The sequence below is a fragment of the Garra rufa genome, chromosome 13 (assembly GCF_049309525.1).
Source record: "Garra rufa chromosome 13, GarRuf1.0, whole genome shotgun sequence".
In the NCBI taxonomy this organism is placed as follows: Eukaryota; Metazoa; Chordata; class Actinopteri; order Cypriniformes; family Cyprinidae; genus Garra; species Garra rufa.
Window position 1 is genome coordinate 751137 of NC_133373.1, and position 10759 is coordinate 761895.

Below are 10759 nucleotides of genomic sequence, written 5' to 3' on the forward strand. Positions count from 1 at the left end.
CAAGTAGAGAGAAAGGGAGAAAGAAATAAAAGAATCCATTAATATATGAAATAACATGAATATTCTCCAAAAAAGTTCAGGGGTAATAAGTGTGAACGCTTTTCCCTGGAGCTCATCATGAAAGACAGAAAAAAACTGGCTCCAAAACCTAGTGGGCCGCCTACCTAGAAACCATTGCTACAAACTGACAAAAGCCTTCTGAGATATTTCAGGTGGGTCATATTGTAAGGCAGAGCAAACAATCCCAGACTGCATTTTAATGACAAACGTCTGAACTACAAATAATTCAAGAATTAAATCTAATACTGAATTGATATCACACACCCATCATTCTCCTGTTCAGAATATCAGCATGGCAAAATACATTTATGTAAAAAGTGTAGGCCCCCTTCCTGTTTTTTTTTTTTTACTTTTTTGCATGTTTGTCACACTTTAATGTTTCAGATCATCAAACAAATTTAAGTATTAATCAAAGCTAACACAAGTAAACACAACATGCAGTTTTTGAATGAAGTTTTTTATTATGAAGGGAAAACAAAATCCAAACCCAGATGGCCCTGCGTGAAAAAGTGTTTGCCCCCTAAACTTAATAACTGGTTGGGCCACCCTTAGCAGCAACAACTGCAATCAAGCGTTTGCGATAACTTGCAATGAGTCTGTTACAGCGCTGTGCAGGAATTTTGGCCCACTCATATTGGCAGAATTGTTGGAGGGTTTTCCAGCATGAACCAACTTTTTAAGGTCATGCCACAGCATCTCAATAGGATTCAGGTCAGGACTTTGACCAGGCCACTCCACAGTCTTCATTTGGTTTTTCTTCAGCCATTCAGAGGTGGATTTGCTGGTGTGTTTTGGATCATTGTCCTGCTGCAGAACCCAAGTTCGCTTCAGCTTGAGATCACCAACAGATGGCCGGACATTGTCCTTCAGGATTTGTTGGTAGACAGCAGAATTCATGGTTCCATTGATCACAGCAAGTCGTCCAGGTCCAGAAACAGCAAAACAGCCCCAGACCATCACACTACCACCACCGTATTTTACTGTTGGTATGATGCTCTTTTTCTGAAATGCTGTGTTAATTTTACACCAGATGTAATGGGACACACACTTTCCAAAAAGTTCAACTTTTGTCTCGTCAGTCCACAGAGTATTTTCCCAAAAGTCTTGGGGATCATGAAAATGTGTTCTGGCAAAACTGAGACGAGCCTTTATGTTCTTTTTGCTCAGCAGCGGTTTTCGTCTCGGAACTCTGCCATGCAGGCCATTTTTGCCCAGTCTCTTTCTTATGAGTCATGAACACTGACCTTAACCGAGGCAAGAGATGCCTACAGTTCTTTAGATGTTGTTGTGGGGTCTTTTGTGAGCTCTTGGATGAGTCGTCGCTGCGCTCTTGGGGTAATTTTGGTCGGTCGGCCACTCCTGGGAAGGTTCACCACTGTTCCATGTTTTCATTTGTGGATAATGGCTCTCACTGTGGTTCGCTGGAGTCCCAAAGCTTTAGAAATGGCTTTATAACCTTTTCCAGACTGATAGACCTCAGTTACTTTCTTTCTCATTTGTTCCTGAATTTCTTTGGATTTTAAAAATGATGTGTAGCTTTTAAGAATCTTTTGGTCTCACTTTGTCAGGCAGGTCCTATTTAAGTGATTTCTTGATTGCGAACGGGTGTGGCAGTAATCAGACCTGTCTGTGGCTAGAGAAACTGAACTCAGGTGTGATAAACCACAGTTATGTTTTAACACTTTTGCACACAGGGCCATGTGGGTTTGGATTTTTTTCCCTTTATAAAAAAAAAACTCTTCATTTAAAAACTGCATGTTGTGTTTACTTGTGTTATCTTTGATTAATATTTAAATTTGTTTGATTTGAACTTTAAAGTGTGACAAACATGCAAAAAAAAATAAAAAATCAGGACACTTTTTCACACCACTGTGTTTTTTTTTTTTTTTAGCAATTTTTCCCCTCACTTTTGAAATGTATTTTTTTGCCGTATGGAATGTCATGGGTTTGATTCACATAATCACAGCCGTTGCTGTTATGTTTCAGACTAAAAGTGGCCAGGTAGGTTATTTATTTCTTCTCTGTTTAATAAAATGTTTCCTAAAGAAGCTGTTTATCACACATCAACACACACACGCAGTGTACATGAGCGGAGAGGAGCGACAGAGATTCACCTCCCACTCAAGCGCTCTGCGATCACTCCACTCCAGTCACAGTTAAGGTTAGCTCTTTATTAGCTTCTGATTAGTCGATGCTTTTATTCACCATTAGATGAAGCATGTTTGAGTTCAGGCACTAGTACATGATTAGTTGTACCCTTATACAGTGGTACTGATCTGACTCTGAGAAACCAGAGCTCTATGAAACCAGATCATCTCCCTGCCCCAGCCACATAAATGAACTGTCGAGATTAGATTTGATATTCATAAAACCAGTCTGCCACCTGAAACGTTCAACCCATAAACTGATCATTTCCCAATGAATGAATGCAAATGCCGCTGGATTGTGCGTCTGGGTTTAAGGTCTAAGGGTGAGAATATCTTTCAGAATATCTGAAAAGCCAGTCACATTTGTAGTGTACGGATGATGATGATGATAATGCCGCTGTCTCTGTTTTGCTGCACAGCATCATTTGTTGGATTTCCATGGAAACCAGGCACCAGCTTTTACTACAGAACAAATGAGCCAAAGAAAAATATATAAATTTCAGGAAATGTACGGTTTTAACTAAACAAGGACAAGCAGTAACAGTCTTACTAGCGCAGATGCTGAACATTATGCACAAAACATGATGTTTCTCAGGTCAGTCATGTATGTGGTGTATGAATCCAGAGAGCTCTGCATTTGAGTATTTCCTCACATCCAAGTCTAAACTGTAATGTAGCTGTACAATTAGATCATATTTAGACATAAGTACAGTTGAGGTCAAAAGTTTACATCCCCTTTCAGAATCGGCAAAATGTAATTATTTTTGCAAAAATAATAGAGGGGTCGTATAAAATGCATGTTATTGTTTATTTAGTACTGACCTGAATACGATATTTCACATAAAAGATGTTTACACATAGTCCATAAGAGAAAATAATAGCTGACTTTTTAAGTCAAAAGTTTACATCCTCTTGATTTTGTATTTGTTTTGTTTAGTGATAGTTGTTTATGAGTCTCTTGTTTGTCCTGAACAGTTAAACTGTCTGCTGTTTTTCAGAAAAATTCTTCAGCTCCCACAAATTCTTTGGTTTTCCAGCATTTTTGTGTATTTGAACCCTTTCCAACAATGACTGTATGATTTTGAGATCCATCTTTTCACACTGAGGACAACTGAGGGACTCATATGCAACTATTACAGAAGGTTCAAACACTCACTGATGCTCCAGAAGGAAAAACATGCATTAAGAGCCGGGGGTGAAAACTTTTGAACAAAATGGAGATGTGTACATTTTTCTTATTTTGCCTTAATATCATATTTTTTCATTTAGTACTGACATTCAGAGACTACAGAAGATGGTTACATGTTTCTCAGAGGACAAAATAAGTTAAATTTACCCTGATCTTCAAATTCTTCTTAATGCATGTTTTTTCCTTCTGGAGCATCAGTGAGTGTTTGAACCTTCTGTAATAGTTGCATATGAGTCCCTCAGTTGTCCTCAGTGTGAAAAGATGGATCTCAAAATCATACAGTCATTGTTGGAAAGGGTTCAAATACACAAAAATGCTGGAAAACCACAGAATTTGTGGGAGCTGAATGATTTTTCTGAAGAACAGCAGACAGTTTAACTGTTCAGGACAAACAAGGGACTTCAGTACTAAATAAACAATAACATGCATTTTGTAAGATCCCTCTTATTTTAGTAAACTAAGTAACTGTTCAAGAAAAACAAGGGACTCATGAACAACTATCACTAAACAAAAAAACACAGCTGTGGATCATTCAGGTGTGTAAATGATCTTCTGACACACTTCATTTGAAGTTAATCCTGGACTCTGTAGGTCATTAGATATACATATGGATGAGCAATGTGAAGTAAGAGTAACCTCTCTGGGATCACTCTCATATATAACTTTTTGTATGTGTACCTGCAGCACAGACATGTCTGTTATCATTTTGTCTGGTGGTTTCAGCATAACTCACAGTAATGAAAAAAAAACTCCTGATGGACGACTGGCCGTGCTTCTCTGTGTTGCACACATCCTCTAAATGACTTGTTTCAGAAATGGGTGGTGACGTGTGCGACTCATCCCCACCGTAAATGACCCCTTGCGACTTGAGGAATGTCAGGTGTGAAAAAATGAAGCCCAAGTGAAATGGAGAAAGTCTCATTTCATGCAGAAAAGCGCTGCTGTGTCTATAATCCAAAATAAAACGGCTCATTTCCCATCTGCTCTTAAAGCAGCCCACACTAGCGGACCACTCCAGCGTGACCCTCTCATTTTGAGACATTTCCTCGCTCTCCTCCAGCTCTCATGGATAAAAAGCATCATTGCATTCACACAGACAGGAAAAGATGGATGGCTGCTCGTCCTCTCAGCACCTCCACTCAGTGTGAGGGAGACACTCCACGAACGAGGAGACGGCAGTGTGAAGTGTGAAGGGTCCTCAGAGGCGGGAGAGCTTTAGCAATGAGTTTAAGCAGTGCTGTTGTCACTTTGCTATCAGAACACAGTTCAACACTTTATCTATCTATCTATCACCACTATATGGGCAAAAGTATTGGGACCAATTGCCACAGATGTATAAATACAAGCACAGCACCATGCAGTCTGGGTCACCGAGTGCTGAAGTGCATTGTGTGTAAAAGTCGCCACTGATTTCTTTTGTCAACGATGAAAATCAGAGAAATAGTCTAGGAGGAGTAAGAAAAATTCGTTTTTTTGAAAAATTCAAAATGCCTCAAAATTGTTGACATAAGAATCATCTTGAGCCAAGAAATCAGAGGAAAAGAAGAGGAATTATTAGACCAAACACTGCGGACAAGTGGTGGCGCTAGAGGGTTTGAGGCTCCAGATTTGGTGTGGTTGATGTTCAGACTGTCTTCTATCTGCTTGCCAAATTTCACAACTTTTTACCATATGGTTCTATGGGCTGGCATAGACTTCCATAGCAGAAGCAGAATGATTGATTTCTTTTTTAATGTTTTCTTCTAAGAAGCATTCAAATCTACGACAGTGTTTTAGTGCCACATTAAAAAAGAAAAAAATAATAATAATTACGAGAAATACTATGAGAATAAAGTCAAAATATTTAGAGAATTTAAATTGTGAAAATGAAAGTAATATTTTGAGAGTATAGCCTATATTGTGCATGCAAAGGCCTGGATTGAGAGCACCAGAAGTTGCCAGACTTATTCTCATAATATTTAAACTTTATTCTTGTAATATTTTGACTCTATTCTCTTAATATTTTGACTTTATTATTTGTAATATTTTGACTTTTTTCTTGTAATTTCAACATTTTCAAAATATTACGACTTTTTCTTTACATGGCACTAAAATGTTGTTATACTACCAAAAAACACTTAAATTACATCTCTTTCATACGGTGCCCGCCAGGGGACACCTTCGGTTCACTTATGTTTGTCGTGGCCACGACATATAAACTCGTGGGAACATGATTTTATGTTGTGGCCACGAGATATTAATTCGTGGGAACGTCATATTAACTCGTGGGAACGTCATATTATGTCGTGGCCACGACAAACATAAGTGAACCGAAGGTGTCCCCTGGCGGGCACCGTACTTTCATACAGTATTACATATGAAAATGCAAGTCTGGAGGAGCTCCAAAACATGCTTCAAAAAATGTAATTGGAAAACATTGGCGTATTTCTCCACTCTGCCAGCTGAATGGCTTCTTTTCACTTAACTGCTTTTTTGCAGGTGATAAAGGACATTTGTTTATATATACAAATATTTAAATATATATAGGACTCAATAGTGTTTTTATTACCCACTGTCCACACATTGGTGAGGATTTTCTATTTGATATGCTAACCCACAGTCAAGTGGATTTTTAATGAAACTTATAAAAATTAAATTTAGTTCCACAATAAAAGGTTACTTTTCTAAAACAGTGATTTGCAAATAGTTTGTAAACTAACTATAAAGTATAGTTCCCATGCATGCAAAATAACAATTATATCAGGAGACAAACACATCTTACCATTACTAAGTTGTTAAAAGTGCACTCCCAATGTGAAGGCAAGCAGCATAACCAATTATAATGACTTCTGAAATGCCACATAGTTCAGAATGGGCACTGCATGTATTGCCAGAAGGAAATCGCTTTATGCATTGTGACAAACTCACTAAAAATCGCCCTAATAGTCCTAATGTGGTATTACATTAATTTCAAGAGCCCTAAATTCTACACAAGAAACATTTTCTTCACTCACAGCATCAGGTTTAGTCTAAAGATGCGTTTTTCTGCCCACCTTTAATCAACAGAATATAATCTGTCCTGATCATCAGCTGTTCTGCATCACACACATTTTGTTTCCTGTTCAAAGTTATCCTCCATTTACACTACACTAAAGCCAGGCTGCATAAAATTTCCCTTCTGTCTCACCAATGTGCAACAGATGTAAAGTGTAAAGTCGTTTGGTCCTGCCCCTCCTCGTCTGGATTTTGGTTGCTCACAGTCTTTATTGCTGAGATGTAGTATCAATAAAAGACGCCCCCCTCCTTCCAGAGATATATTGTGTTTGGAAAATTATCACAGTTGGAAAGACTTAGATATTTAACCTCCTGAGACCCTGCATCCTCATATGAGGACATCATGTTTTAGTGAATTTCTCTACATGCCACAGTTTTAAGTCTGGAAGTCCTGTACAGACATTCAGGGTTTTCAGAGATACTAAATGTTCGGATGTTTCACCATAATCACTCCCTCTTCGTGGTCTTCAAAAAGGTCTAATATTAATTCAATGACACTCTTATAGAAATGATAATATTTTGTAATTATCATTTAAACTGTTTTTTAATTTGTAAACTGTGTGTCATAAATCAACATCTCAGGGAAATGTTATGAGGTTTCAAATTAAAATATGACTTTCTGTTACGAAACAGGATGTTGATTTCATACATGTCCTCATATGAGGACACCGGGTCTGAATGGGTGTTTATTACGTATTTTGGCCGAAGCAACAAATGAATAGGGAAAGAAATTATATTTCAATATTCCTATGAAATATTATATATTATTATGAAAACCTTGTCAATTATTACTCCCATTATTACACTTAGTTTTTCATTAAAACACATTAATATGCAAATATTAATATAACAATTTAGTTTATAGATACATTGTATATAATAAGAAAACTAATTTATGGACATTTTACTCACATTTTGCATAAAGAAAAATGGTATATAAAATCATTCTGTTATAACTATAACATAGTTGAGACAAATCCTTATACAAAGTTTAGTAAAAAAAAATCCTGAAAATTAAAAATGTATTGGTGATTTAAAAAAAAAGTTGTTTTTGCCTATGCATGTTTATTCATATCTTTCTATTTATTTATTTATTTTTGTAAAATTCTGTCCTGATGTCCTCTACTGAGAACATAGCATAACTTATGAATGAAATATCATTTATTTATTACATTTTTAATGCTTTAAACAATGTAATAACATGAAAAAATACTTTTTTTTTTTACTAAAAGGTTTTAATCAAAATTATTAAATGATGTATAGAAAAAAAAGATTGTGTAGGTCATGCAACATAAAAGGTGTTCATGTTTTAGATATGTATTTAATAATTTGTTTTTAATTATAAACAGTAATGAATCAGTGTGAAATTGATTCAAATAATAAACACTGAAACACTGATAACTATTAAAATATGCCAAAAATGTAGTCCTGTGTGGATTTGATATAGAACACATTTCTTTTCAGCATGAGATAATTCTGTAATAATCAGTGTGTTTAGTAATCCAAACAGCTCCAGATTCTTAAATATATTAGAGAAAGCAATTATTCTACTTTATATAAAAAAATAATTCGTCAACCCGTCACAGAAACAAGATTAACTGCAGAATCAACCACTACTACTAAAAAAACACTGCTAAAAAATAAAAAAGAGAGAAAAAAGTACCAATAATCTAATTTCAGAATAGCCAAATTCAAATTTTACACTGCTGTTTGTTTCTTTACTTTCATCCTCTACGCTGACAGGCAGATATTTTCAGCTTTATTTGACTTTGCTGTAGCTATGAAGACAAGCTTGCACCAATCCACTGACTCAAACATTAAGTGAATGCTAATATCATCTGAGATTGATCGCCTCCGACCCGAACGCCGCCGTGGGAATGCGAGTGAGTCAGCGTTCTGGGTGCAATTCAGCTAAAGACCTGAAAAATAAAAATGAGAATGGCCATCTGGCCACAGTCTGAGCAGAAACATCACGGACAATATCCCTCCATAGAGTCTGAAGTTCTGTGCATAGAGAGAGAGTGAGGGGTGGGTGGAAGGTGAGAGATGATGAAAAGAGAAAGAGACAGATTAGCTATTAGTAATCACGAGGTTTGTGTGTTTGGGTTGAGAGCAAAGCCAAAGCAAATCCCCTTCCAGACGTGCTGCGGCTCCAGCTGTGTTGTGACTGTGGGGAGCATGAGCTCGAGCGACTATGATCTGCAGGAGCTGTGTTTTATAGCAGCGTTTAATACGTCTTCATTGCGTATGAGCTTGGACCATCAGCTGGCATCTCACTACCCTTCTCTTCTCAGCTGCTCCAATATTAACACGCCAATCCACACTATTTTAAGATGATTCTTATGCTTTGCTGAATGCATTTCATGCAGTACAAGCTAAAAGTGCCTTTTACAGCATAAAATGAAAAGTCACAATTAAAGTACAACATGTTGGCTGTATGCCGACAAAATAAATTTCCATCTGTTCCTCACACAAAACATTATAAAATATAGCAAAGCAAGATAAAACAATAATAATAGAGTCTTCTCTAGTAATTATGTGAACATAAATTAATAAAGTCTTGCAGCAATAATATGAATTTGACTGCACTGACAACGATGAACAAACATGAATTGAGCTGAATAATAACTCTGATGTCTTCTGAACTGAAATCAAACACTTTCTATGAAGCCGCTATTTATAATACATTATAAGGGTATTTCTAAGGCATTATAATGAATGCATAATGCATTATAAAAAACCTTATAATATGTTATATCATCTCATTAATAATCATAACAACAATTATAATACTTGAGTATTTGAGGTTATAACTTTTAAGATTATGATTATTTATAACAAACAATGGACGGAATATTAAATCTGCTTAATTTATAATGGACTATATCATATTACATTTATTTTTCATTATGTTACATTTTTTCTTCTTTTTTTTTTTTTCCAACTACATGTCAACTAACACTCCTTAGAGTATTAGACTTAGGTTAACCGTTAAGGTTAGATTAGGTAGAAGGTTCACGTACTTGCAAAGTTACTTATAATCATTTGGTTTTCGCATATATTTAGCACACTACTTATAATAATTACTAGTTGACATGCAGTTGCAGAGTTACTTATCAAAAGCTGTCGAAAGGGTACCATCAAAATAATCAAACTGATCATGTATTACACATTCATCTGATTTGTAACCTGATTTTATGGCTCTTTGAAAAATATTATTATTCTTAATACTTATAAGCGGTCTTTGTATGCTTTAAGTAAAGTGGCATGCGTAACATGGCAAGATATGATACTTATAAGTTATAACTATGAGGAGGTAATCATACTCTTAAAAGCTATAACCACAAATAAGTAAAAATGATAATACATTAAAACTGTTCTGATGAATAGCTTATGAGATGATACAACATACTATAAAGTTTTTTTTTTTATAATGCATTATGCATTCATTATAATGCCTTAAGTATACCCTTATAGTGAACTATAAATACGGGCTTCATAGAAAGTATAAACAAAATTCAATTCTGTTCATCATTTAACTGCAGAGCACCCATACACTGTAAAAAGTTTTTCCAGATTTGACTTAAAAACCTGGAAAAAAAAAGTTCAGCATCTGCCTTAAGTTTTTAGGTTAAATCAGCTTAAAACTACAAGTCATTTTAACTTATTACAATAAAAATTTGTTGATTTAACTTGTGAGTTTAAATGACTTTTTTGACATTTTAAGGCAGCTGCTAAACTTAAGTTTTTAAGTTGAAACTGGTGAAAACTTTTTACAGTGTAGGCATCTACACATCATACCACTGTCAGAAAAAACAACAACTCTACTTTAAATGTTTATTATGTGCTGATTTATAAGATCTGTTTTGCCCTTGATGTGATGTTTTCTTGTGAATTCCCTGCAGATTTACAGTAATGTGTGATCATTTGTTGTTTTGGACACAAATCAGTGCTCTTTCAGCACAAATCCTCTTTGTCAACACCATGTTGGAAAAATGTATGTTTTCTGAAGTTGACATTGCTCTGGGGACAGATATACTGTAACCGCGCTCACCTTGACCCAAAGCCAGACACTCTCTCTGAAGTCTCTATCACATGCTTACTCGTGTCCCAGATCTGACGTCCCTCTGGTCTTATGCTCTCTTTAGATCAGTGTTCATTTCACTGACAGCTGAGAGCAGAAAACAGGAACAAGACTGCTATACTAGTGATTAGTAGCCATTTAATTGGACTGTTATATTGGAATTGGAAAGTTATATTTTTCACAACTCAGCATAAAAATATCTGCCATCACCCCAAAATACCTGTCATCATTCATTTCATGACTTAT